This window comes from Microtus ochrogaster, chromosome 8 (genome assembly GCF_000317375.1).
Source record: "Microtus ochrogaster isolate Prairie Vole_2 chromosome 8, MicOch1.0, whole genome shotgun sequence".
Lineage (NCBI taxonomy): Eukaryota > Metazoa > Chordata > Mammalia > Rodentia > Cricetidae > Microtus > Microtus ochrogaster.
The window spans coordinates 49,462,251-49,475,178 of NC_022015.1; positions in this window are offsets into that span (position 1 = coordinate 49,462,251).

Consider the following 12,928-nt stretch of genomic DNA (forward strand, 5'->3'; position numbering starts at 1 on the left):
AAGTAAAGAAGGAGGGAAAGTGGGAATGAAGTTCCACTCCTAGCCAAAAAGCTATTCACAATTGATAGCTACTGAGAGATGAAAAATCAGTTTTTAGTAGGTTTTTGTTGTTGTTGTTGTTGTTATTTGGTATCCCTTACCATATTCCAGGGTAGAACTCATCCTCAGTAGTAGCTGGTCAAAATGAATTGGACTTTAATTTATTTATGTATTTTTTTAAGAGAAAGAGAGAACATGAAGTTGTGTGGATAGGCAAATGGAATTTGAGAAAACTTGAGAAAGGAAAAAGAATATAATAAACAATGTATGAAAAAAATCAAAGGATAAATTAAACAGGCACTAATTGGCTGAGTAAATAATAGTTATGTATTCTTTATTTTCAAATCCATGATTTTGAGTCTTGAGTTTCTGGTAAACACTAATGCAAAATAGAAAATGTATTTTCATTGCCCTTTAAAAAGAATAAATCATCAGAACATTATGGAAAAGTAGATTGTGTTCAAATTCATCAATAACTATGAAATAAAAATAGAAAGTAGAAAATAGAAGCAACAAAACCAAATTTGTGTTCTTACTCCCTGATCTTAATGACTTCTGATGAGTTTTCCAATTAAGAGCAGCATGGACTAGATCACCTATCAGTAGCAGATTACTGAATGTTCATACTTACAGTCTTGTATCAAATGGACAGAATAGGAAAACGTGTATTCATCATTTGTCCCAGGAAAATGTAGGACAACAAAATAGGGGGGAAAAAGAATTATAGAGACAGAAAAGCTATGTGAAGATCTAACAAAATTATTAATCTTCTTAAAAAAGAAAAGGAGAATGCTTAGACGGACATATATTTCTTAAAATTGCCATAAAAATAGGAAAAAAAACAAAAAAGAAACTAGTTCTGAGAATACTATCTCAGACTGGAAGGAGGACCTTCATAAATTAACATTATTGTTTTACTCATAAAGGATTATCTGCTTTTAATGTTCTATTTATATAACAAATAATTTGTATAACTATATTTATATAAAGTTCTATTTATATTTATATACAGTTAAGCAAAAATTCTGCTTTACAATTTAATTAGTTTTCACTCAATTTTTTTCCCAAAATATCCTGGGCATTAGTTAAGTTGCTGTATATAGCCCTTTTATAAATATTGAGTTTAAATGTTTTATTATCATGTGATTTACACAAAATAGTGTTTGGATAATTTAATGTGAGGTTATTCTGAGACTACTGGCTATTTATTCTTAATTCTTAGAAAAGTGTAAGAAAGAAACTTTCCCCTTTCAGTTAGATGTGAAAATGATAAATACCTCTGTGTATTCATGAATGTCTTTATTTCATTTATATACTTAGCAAATGGCACTGATTCTTTCTCATTTTAATATGTAGCTGAGAATACCAAACCCATTGTTTAGTGATCAGAATAAAAGTGGGCTGGTAGAGTAGGTTGCTAGGAAGCTAGTGTCAACATCATCTATGACCTTGCACAAGAAATAGAAAACAAGTATGGATTTACTAAACTCAGTGGTATATTGTCTGACTTGGATAAGACATAATTGTTTCAGTGTAAGAGAGTTCTTCTGACTGTTTTATTCTATTTCTAGTCATTTACCACATTTCGATTCCAACTTTCTTTTCTTTACTCCCCAAATGTGAACATGTAGGGTCATGCAATTTACTTTCTTGAAGCCTCTGTGTGTCTCAAAGTTTTCACCTTGGTGCATTTAGGCTTAGCATTGTCTCTTAGCTAACAAGAAGCTCAAACAGCAGCATCAGCAGATTCTGAACGTTTTAAAAGCAGATTCTTCATACTAGTGCTGTAAGAAACAGAGAGATTCATTCTACTGGGAGCAACACTATGAAAAATGCATAAACATCACAAAGTAATTTTGCTGTCACATTCAGCATGTTTTCTCAAAGCCACATTTTCAGTTTTCACACTGGAGGTGGCTTAGGTTAAATAAGCTGCTGCAAGAAAGGACTCTAACATCTGTCTCATCTTTCTGCCATCTCTTGTTTTGAATTTGTTTATTATGTGGATTTATGGAGAAACGTAACAACAGACAATGTGAAAGTGCAAAACCCTTCATACCCTGAAATACTTAGATGAGAGACTGGGCCTGGTGTATGCTTTTGAAATCTCAAAACCACTCCCAGTGATACACCTTCCTTAACAATGCCATATCTACCCCAACATGTCGCTTCCTAATCATCCCCAAATCATTCAACTAACTGGAGACAAAGTATTCAAATATATGACGCTATGAAACCATTTTTATTTAAACCCCAACCTTCCACTTCCTTTCACAAAAAGCTTGTAACCATATCATAATGTAAAATTCATTTAGTTTAACTTCAAATTGAAGTCATTGAGGTCTCAAGACTGCTTAAAATTCCAAAGCCCCAAGTATTTCTTGAGATTTGAGGCAATCTAAGAACCGTAAACTTCTGTAAAATAAGAAAGTAAATTACAAACTTCCAACATACAATAGTCCCAATTATACATTACCATTCAAAACACTAAACTAAAGCAAGACCAAAACTCGGAGGCCCAGAAGGCATACTTTAAGTTCTGCAGCTCCATGTTTGATTTTAAAGGGCTTAGATATCTCTTCACTTCTAGCTTTGCTGTCAGCAACGCACTTCTCTCTCTCTGTCTGTGTCCATTCCCTTAGTAAGTCTCTTAGAAATTATCTTTTGGCCTTGGCATCTCCAATATCTTGGGGTCCGCAATGTAATCCAGGTTTCACCTTCACATTTTTACTCAATGACCCCTCTAGGTCTCCATGTAGGGAGACTTCTAACACATGCCTGGCCAAAATGGCTTTCCTTAAGCATGGGGGTTTCCACATCATTTTTTCTTACCTTCTTAACTCTAAATCTAGAGGCACATGACTGAAGCAGTCAAATTCTTCTTGTCGGAGTTGGAACCTGGTCCAGTGACTGGATTGCATTTGTGTAAGCTTCAGGCATAGGAAATCCCTCAAGTCTTTACCTTTCACAGATTTCAGTATTATCTCAGTGAGTTCTTTAGTTTAAGTTTTCACCCCCTTTACTCTATTTAGCACCATGCTTTTGTTTAAACTTTTCATCAACTTGAGCAGAATACTGGGTTCCAACATTGCATTTTCTAGTTCCCCTTTCTCATCAAACTATACATTTTGTGTTTCTTTTCACCCTGTTTGTTCTTTTCTTTTGTAGATCTGTGTAAGAGTGCTCACTTATAATCATGTGACATAGTTAGCACTAGGCGATCTTGAAATCTCCTCTGTCAAAGACATTAATCTGTACTTTTCAATTTTGCCTCAAGTTAATAATATTCTTGCCCTTTGGAAGATCTTCACCTGGGCCATCATAATCCATGTCACTCTCAGCACTAACATCATCAGTGCTAATACTAGGATAACCCATTAAGCTTTACTTAAAATATGCAACTGCTTTTCTAGCCCAACATCCCAATGTCTTCTAACTTTCCATCAGTCAGTATGGTCAGGGCTGTCACAGGCATATCCTTCACCTGGTACCAAGTTCTGTCTTAGTTACTGTTCCATTATTGTAGAGAAACACCATGAATTAGGCAACGTTCATATAAAAATGTGCTTATTTTTTCTATTTCTACTTTTAAAATTAATTAATTTTACACAGACCAGTTTTTCCTTTTCTGCTCCTCACATTCCCTCTCTTCCCTCCCCTTCAATAAATACTTCTTCCTTTTCTTTTCAGAAATGGCAGGACTCTCATGGATATCAACAAAGCAGGACAAATCAAGTTGTATTAAGACTATGCACCTCTCTTGTACTAAGGAAGGGCAAGGGTAAGAGGAATAGGTTCCTAAGAGTGAGGCAAAGCATTAGGGCCATACCCTGCTCCCATTTTAGGAGTCCCACAAGTAGAAAAAGCTACATAACTGTCATATATATGAAGAAGGATATTATAGAAATGATTAGATAAAAGGGTAAATTATTGAATCTACTTTAATCCAAAAAACAATTATTAATCTCACATTAATTGGCATAGATTTTGGTTTATTGATACAAATTTTAAGTTTAATTTTCTTATACTGTATGCATGTTTCAACTCTTTTTTATGCTGTTGTGTTTATGCAGCTTATTTAAAAATGAAATATATAATTAAGAAATACATATTAATAATTAGTCATCCATAATAGTCAAACTTATAATCATATTAGGTATGTTTTCATGGTTATTCACAGATTTATTTAGATAGATGTCTTTGAACACGTCAAAGACTTACAGAATATGAAATTTAATATATTCAATAACCTAAGATTTTTCATAAGAGCAAGACATATTTACTCCTGACAGCAAAGATTTAATTCAAATAAGGATAGTGGTCATCAAAAAACTCTGTATGAAGTTTCTTTTAATTATTTCCAAAACTAGTCATTTGAGTAAAGAGACTGCCTTTCCCTCAATTTCTGACTGTATACTGTCCAAACTAGACCAAAAGGATGCAAAAAAAACAAAAAAAGAAAAGAAAAAAAGGACCAGCCTGCCAAACCTTGCAGATCTAGGTAAGACAATTCTTCAAAATTTCCTATGTTTCTGAAATGTCTGTCAGATGTACTAATCCTGTAGGCCAAAGTAGGATGCCCAAATATTACAGAAAGAATGATGCCTGACTTCCCAGGCAGCCAAATGTCTCTGTTGTTATTACACCCTGATATTTCACCCTTCTGGAGTCTTTGAGGTAGTTGAAGACTAAATAATTAAACCTATAGTTTTACTTAGTTATGATAAAAAGTAAATTAGATATAAAATTTTAGACTCACAAAGAAAAGAATAAATGTTAGAGTATTTTCTCTAATTTTGTCAAATAAAAAAGGACTGAATATTATAAATGTATACCTTACTTGGTAACTTTTTTGTTATATATAGGTTTATTATGCTAAAGTTGAAACCTTTTTTTAATTAGACAAAGGGGGAAGGTTATGGAATAATCTTTTTGTGAACTGTGAAGATGTGTCTTTACTAAGGTGCCTTCTGGTTGGTTTATTGAAAGAGCAGACTGGCTGATAGCTAGGTAGGAGGTATAGGTGGGATAGGCAGACTGAGGACACTGGAAAGGCAGGGACTCAAGAGTCATGAGAGATGCAGAGAGAAACAAGATGAAAATGCCATGTTGAAAGAAGGTACAGCCATTTGGCAAAGGGTAGATAAGAAATATGGGTCAATTTAAAATTTAAGAGTTATCTAGCAACCAGCCTGAGGTATCACCTGAGCACTTATTCTTAATAAGTCTCTGAATGGTTATTTGGAAGAGTTGCTGAGACACAGAGAAACTCTGTCTATACAGACAGAATCTTCAATTTAGGATCTGATCATCTTTTTAGAGACATCAAAGATCATTGGTAAGAATGGTTACAGTTCATTGTAGAAAATTTAAACATTGTAAATGTCATATGCAGCAGATTTCAGAAGAGCTAAATGACTACAATCTATTAAGTGTATCTAGGGAGCACAAACTTAATTCCTAGTTACCTGTTTCAAACTCAAGAACAAAACATATACAAGAAGATAGATGAAGCCTATTTCTAGAATTAATATGATCACTAATACCACAACAGGAATATTATATATATACTAGCTCTAAAATTATAAGATTATTATATATATTAACTATATATACCAACACATATATTTCAACTTCCTGTTGTGGTACATGTATATATCACAACAGGAATATATTTTGTTGCAACAGAAAATGCATTATCTTTTACTAATAAAAATTGTTACTACTTATTATTTTCATACCTGGTCAAATGAAAGGCATTTATTAGTCTTGTATGTTAGTTTCGATTGAATGTCCAAGCATAGTTTGATGAACTATCACCTCTCCTCATCAGGAATGCTCTTCTATTTGAATCTAATCTTTACCAGTTATCATGGTACTCATAGCTTTGTCTCTCCTGTAAAAAGAAAAGCAAAACCTCTTTCCCAATGTAACATATATCCTGGTTTTCTTTCCAAGCTTAACATGATATTAAAATACATATGCTGATTTAAATGATCATTTTTTGTTACAATCCTATGTTTCTCAACAGTTGTAATTCACTCATCAGCATTTTAAAAATTCAAAATCAACAGGGCACTATACAGGATCCAGTCTCCCTGTATATTTCCCATCTTTATGTGGCTTGCCCTCTTTATAATATTTTATTCTTCCTTTAAAGATTTTATTATTTTAAACTATTTTTAATGACTGTCTTTACCTATTTTATTTTTTTTTATTAAGTTTTGCACATTGTTGAACTTAATGTAACCTGTATAAAGACCTTTTCCCCCTCTGCACCATCTTTACTAAATATCTGCAGCTCTACACTTGCTGTGTTCTCTGATATAAGAGCCAAACTTTAAATTGCTAAGTGGTGGTAATCAGGCCCTCTTCAGGTGGCTTTGGCAGCTCACCTTTCCTCACTTATGTCCCTGAGACATGAACTCTATGCCCCTGGGATTGGCCAAGAGCTGCTTTTTTAAACCAGGAAGTGCATTCAATTACTCCAGCTCAGGGATGCCTATGTACTACACAGTAGCAGGGTAGCAGATGTTATACTTAGCTTGCAGTTTCTGTTTAACTTGTTGGCCACTCAAGGGCTTTCTTCATGGCTGTGTTGTACCTCTGCACTATACCAACACTGGGTTACTAGAAACCCTGTCAGATTTTTTTCTTTTCTTTCCTTTTTTTTCCAGGCTTGTCTGGAAATAGAGGCCCCACATTTTGGGACACCAAAATGCTGTTTTACATTTGTCTCAGTGGCTTATCTTTAAAGTACTAGCGCCTTGGTTATTAAGACCCTAGTCTGGTGGGAATTCTTTTCTCCAGACAATGGCTCTGTTGCTGCTGCTATAGGTAGCTTTAGCTAACTCTCTTTTAAACATTCTAAACTCAAAATTCAAAAGTTCAGGTGGAAATCTACAAACTCACAGAATTATAGTAGGAATTGGCTTAATTTCTCTTTTAGCTGGCATCCCGAGAAACCACTCTCCTTCCACACTGCCCCATCTAAAACAAAACAAAGACTACTAAGCTCCTCCCTCATACTTACTGTCAACTACATGCCAACTCTGCCTCTCTGAGCCCAGGTCAATTTTATTTAATCAGTGAATATGGAACACATCTTTACATCATTAGACAAATGCAGTATAAACAAATGTATCACATCTTTGCCTAATTAAACAAATATTCCACAACAGAAACACTTCTGTAAGGCAAAGGATAATAGCAACAGGACAAAATGTCACCCGAAAGAACAGGAAATGACCATCACCAACCCCACACCTAAAAGAGGACAGATATCCAAAAATATATAAAGAAATGAGACATCTCAAGGAACGAGACATCAAAAAACAAAGTGTTTAGTTGAGGTCTTGCTTAAAGTTTCAGCGGGACATCCATGACCACTACGGCAGGAAACATGGTAGCAGACAGGCAGGCATGGGGATGGAAAAGTCCAAGAGTTCTCATCAGAGAGAGAGAGAGAGAGAGAGAGAGAGAGAGAGAGAGAGAGAGATACATAAATGAATAACTTGCATGATCCTAGAAGAACATTTGCACATGAATCATCATGTCTGCTCCATAATCTTTTGACTCTCTTCACAATACATTTCTAGAAAAGTCAATGAAATGAGAATACTTACAATTGATTTCACATCTCTTTTCTGGGTATGCTTTAAAGAATGGGATACACACACAATCAGAGGTAAAAAAAAAAAAAAAGAAATTGTCACTCATGCAAATTTGTAACAACTGGAAAACCTACAAAACCCATAGGACAATGATGCTACTGTAATTTTAACCTAAGTTCCTGAACGTAATTCACACTAACTCTGATTTCTGCTTCAAAAGGAATGCAAAATACAACCTATGACGGAAGTCACTGAGATGGTATCTGTTTACTCTCTCATGCCAGACAAACCACAATTATATAAATTAATTATCATCATGCATATTTTCTCTAAGTTTGGAAAGGACATTTGGGAAAAGTAACAAGCTATTAGGGACCCATGACACTAAGTGAAAACATTTCTCTTTCTTAGTAGAATTTTCTCTAGTTTTGTGCCTAATAACAATAGCTATCTGATTTAATAAACGAATAGGAAGTAAAATGTGAGTCACCTTGTCTTAATATTGCCCTTTCCTTGTTAAATTATCACAGGCAAATGTGAGCCCAATGTGCTTGTTCTTCATCCCTATTCCACACATGTGGTTTAGTAGAATGAGAGCAATCAGATCCAGCAGGAAATATACAGCATTTATTCACTGTTTTGGTTTAATTCATTTTACTATGATTCTGTGCTTCGATTCTGACTAGTTTTGTTTGAATATATTTCTTTGGAATATCAACAAATAAATAAATAAATTCTAAGAAGAAAAATGAAACTTCCCCTTCTCCTTTCTTGTGTGAGTTGTTAGTTTTCTGTTGCTCTAACAATGAACATTTGATAAGAAGCTTCTAACTTATTTTGATAAGGGAGCAGGGCAATTCTGTAAAAGCCCAAGGTCTTTAGGCTGCTTCCTACATGATAATTATAACATCATAACTGAATGCCTAAGAAACTGAGGTCGACATTTTTAGGGAAAGTGAAAAACTTTTTAAAGGGAAACTTTTTAGGGAAGTGGAAAAAGTACAGTTTTAAGGCAGGAAACAGTGCCCATGGCAAGTGAACTCCTTGCTGCACAACTGTTCCTTGCTGAGTTAGCAACCCGTGACTGTTATCTCCTGTGACTTCCTGATTGGTCTCCAGGTATGTCAACTCTTGGAAAGGCTGATGGTACGGCAATCTCAGCTAAAGTGGGTCTTTTATATAATTGAAACATTTAAAGATGTTTTAAATGGCTGCCTTTGAGCCTACAGGGAAAGTACACCAAATACAGGAAAGAAGTGGGGTAGCCCCAGAGGTCTGGTTAATAAAACAAAGACACTAAAGAAAGTTGGTTATCAGAGACCTTAAAAGCATCATTCGACATTGTTTTTCACACAACAGCCATTATGTCTTTAAAACTGCAGGATTAAACAACCTTGGAAGGTTCAAGAAACAAAGAAAAAAATAAAGGAAGAAATTCACTGGGGCCTCTTTGGGTGCCCTATTGTTCTGCTCATTCAACAAGAGATAATTACAGAAAGTTACAGGGACACATTTAAAAACCCCTAACGTACAAGACCTCTGTGTGAAAACTGGCCTTTGGACAGAGTATCTACAAAAGGCTCTTGAAGCCTGTAAGCAAAATGAACATTGCAGTTCCCACCCTCAAATTGCTTCCATACTGGACATTTGATTCCCCAAGGAAGTGGAAATAATTGTATTTCTAAACCAAATAGTTTTGTCCTGCCTCAAATGTACAAAAGGATGGTTTTGCTTGCATTATCCTAATCCAAGTGAGAAGCTAATCCAAGCATAGTTTATAATGAATCCTATGCTTTACATAATAGAATATAAAATTTGAAATGCAAACTCCTGAGCTTTGTATAATGAGTATAAGTTGTAAGGTAAATCTTGATGGCTATGTCATTTTTTTTTTTTTGGTTGCACTTTACTCATTTTCCACAGCAAGGAGGGAAGCTTAGTTTCAATTATAACTCCATGAGAATAAAATAAAATTGAATATAATTTACTGTAAGATACATGTTGATAACATATAAACTAGAAAACAGCTTCAAAATGTGAGCTAGTAAATATAGGCTTGATGTGGGAAGTCTTTCTGGATATGTGTTGTTTCTAATGATTAATGAATAAAAACTGCTTTGAGCCTATAGTAGGGCAGAACACAGCAGGGGGGTGGCGGGGGGTGGGACTAAACTGAATGCTCGGAGAAAGGAGGTGGAGTCAGGGGTACACCATGTAACTGCCAGATGGGAAAGACTCAAGCTGTCAGGTAGAACCTTGCCGGTATGCCATTGACCTCATGATAAAATATAAAATAATAAAAATGGGTTAATTTAAGAGTGAGCTAGAAATATGCACAAGCTAATAGGCCAAGCACTATTGTAATTAATACAGCTTTTGTGTGATTATTTCGGTTCTGTGCAGCTGGGAACAAACAAGCGGCCTTCACACAACATAGGTTGAAATCAATTTTACAAAGCCACACACAAAAGTGTCTTTAACTCAGTCATAGGACATTGATGGAGCATCTCCAGTGTTATCATATGTCACTTAGGTAGTTCTACTAGTCTAAAATAGTTGAACTTTGAACATTGAAGTCTTTGCTCTGGATCTTTATAGACTTGTGGACTATAAGAAAATTATCACATCTCTTCCTCTTTGAATTTTTCCTTCCAATTTAATAAGTTTTGTGTGGTTGATTTTTAAATATTATTATATAATATATTTAAAATTGTGACTAATTTGCTGTTCAAATTGGCAAAGTAATAAGGACACTGACAAAAGAATTTACAATTCTCTGGAACATCATCCAGACTAGCAACTTTGTTGATCCTTACAAATGAATCTCAGGCACACAGTCTATATTACAGCAGGCAGTACTCAGTCACCACACAAGAGGCTTTCACTGGCTTTTAGTATACCACTGTTTTTAAGTTTTAAAGAATATCTAAGATTTTACTGAATAAGAAAAGTAAGTATTAAAAATGCAATTTCTCAGAACTGAAATTTATAGTTCACCATATGAATATGTTTCACCAACAGAATTGCTTCCTACATTGCTGGAGTTCTATTTTTAAAGGATCACACAGAATATTTGCTAGTAAATATATTTTAGGTAATTTGTAAACTGTGGCCTATATTTTGCCATCACTTTGGATAATGAGGGCTGATGAGAAGCCAAGGAAAATGGCACTGGGTTTTGATCGTACAGCATGAACTGGCTTTGTGGGAGCCTAGCCTGTTTGGATGCTCACCTTCCTGGATCTGGATGGAGGGGGGGAGAACCTTGGACTTCCCACAGGGCAGGGAATCCAGACTGCTCTTCAGACTGGAGAGGGAGGAGGAATGGAGTGGGGGGGAGGGGGAGAAAAGTGTGGGGAGGGGGAGAGAAGTGGGGGGAGGGAAATGCGAGGTGGGGAGGAGGAAGAATTTTTTTTTTTAAAAAGTATGTGCCACCACCAAACAGCAACTCATTGTCCTTAAGAAGGGCACTTATCAGCAAATATAGCTCACATGTAGTTTATTGTTTTAGTTTGCATCAGTAACCCAGTAATGGTGCTATGATTTATTTGTGTTTATTGTAACTGCTCACTCACTGAATTTCCCTTGAGACACATTAAGTCCCTAAATTACTGTAGGTATAGTAGACATTATATGCCAAATTGACAGCATCCTAAGCAGCCTTCCAACAGTCTCATATTTTCATGTTGGAAGTGATGAGATATTTCTCAGAAATTTGCCTTTATTCTCATTTTCTAGAATTTGGCCACATATGATATTCTAAGTCAGCTAGTAGTAAAGGCCATGCTTCCAACCTTATTTACTTAGAGAAATTATGGACTGTTTTAGGAGCTAATGGTACAGAAAATTTTTTTGAATTAAATAAACATAAAGTAGATATCTTAGAAGAATCATATTTTTACCAAAATAAAAACAAGTAAATGGATGTCAGTCATGCCAAATAAGTTTTCTCAGGTAGGATTCAAAAAGAATTATCAATATAGTAGAGACTCATTGATAGGTAATGAACCCTTCATTTTATCTCAGATTATAGTCTCCTCAACTTAGAATGCCTTAGTTATGAGTCTAGAATGATGAGTCAGAACAATGGGTCATGTGTCATATGTGTCATAGTCACCTGGAAAGTTCATTTCAGCAGAGACTGCTGGAGATCATATTCAGAATTTATGATTCAGTGAATCTTGGTAATGTCTAAACTAGGCTTGCAAGCAAGATTCTACGTGTTGCTGTTGTTTTGGCTCCTGTACCAAGAAAGCCACTGCTATGGGTGATAGTCATTGCGATCCTCTTTCTGAAATCCCTGGTAACTGATGGAGAGACTGAAAGTGCCTTTTAGGAAACAATAAAATATAAGTTCAGTTGGTGTTAGCCTTATATTTTAGTTGGCTAAAAATTATCACCAATGCAAAATCTATTCTCCAATTTACTTAAGAAAATATTACAGAGTTGGTATTAATTAATTAATTAATTTTATTTCTTTCTCTATTAACTTGTCTGTGTGGATTGGGTAAATGTATTCCAACAACATGCTTGACTTATTTTTAGATTCAGATATTTGATGTTAACAGAATTCTCTAACTAAAGTTACTCCCTTCTGTTTTGTGGTGACAAGCATGAAGCCAAAACCCCAAAACCATGCCTCAGGCTCCAGGCTCTGGGGAATCACTCCCTGGGCTTATTTTATTACAAAACACATTTAAACATTGGCAGGCTATCAAGCAATGTTCATGAAATGTAATGTCAATTTGTATTAGAATGGATAGTGTCAACGATCTCACAGAAGAATTCTAGGCTTGAAAAAATAAGCAGACTCAGATGCTTTTGATTGTAAGAGATGGTATTAAAACAAGTAAAACAGAATAAAGTACTTTACATATCTGTATGCACAACATAACAATTGGAAATACAGAAGAACATTTTAATGATTCCCATTACTTAAAAATCATTCTTTAATTCATCGCAGTGCAAATAGTCTTGATGAATCAAGTTTAAACAGCACAACATTTTGTCTTTTTGCATCATTTATGCTTTATTCCCACAGGACAGTCTTGTTTGCAGATATTTGTTGCATCATAGCAATAAAACAGACTGAACTTCAACACTCAAGGAATGTAGAATCAGTACACTATGCAAATACTTACTATTAAGTTACATATATTCTAATTTCCAAATTGTTCACTTTGAAGTCTTTCTTCAGTTTATTGTATTTAATCCCAAGAAAGAGTTAACATTAGTGTTTGTTTCCTCCCCCTCCTCCTTCTCCTCCTCCTCCTCCT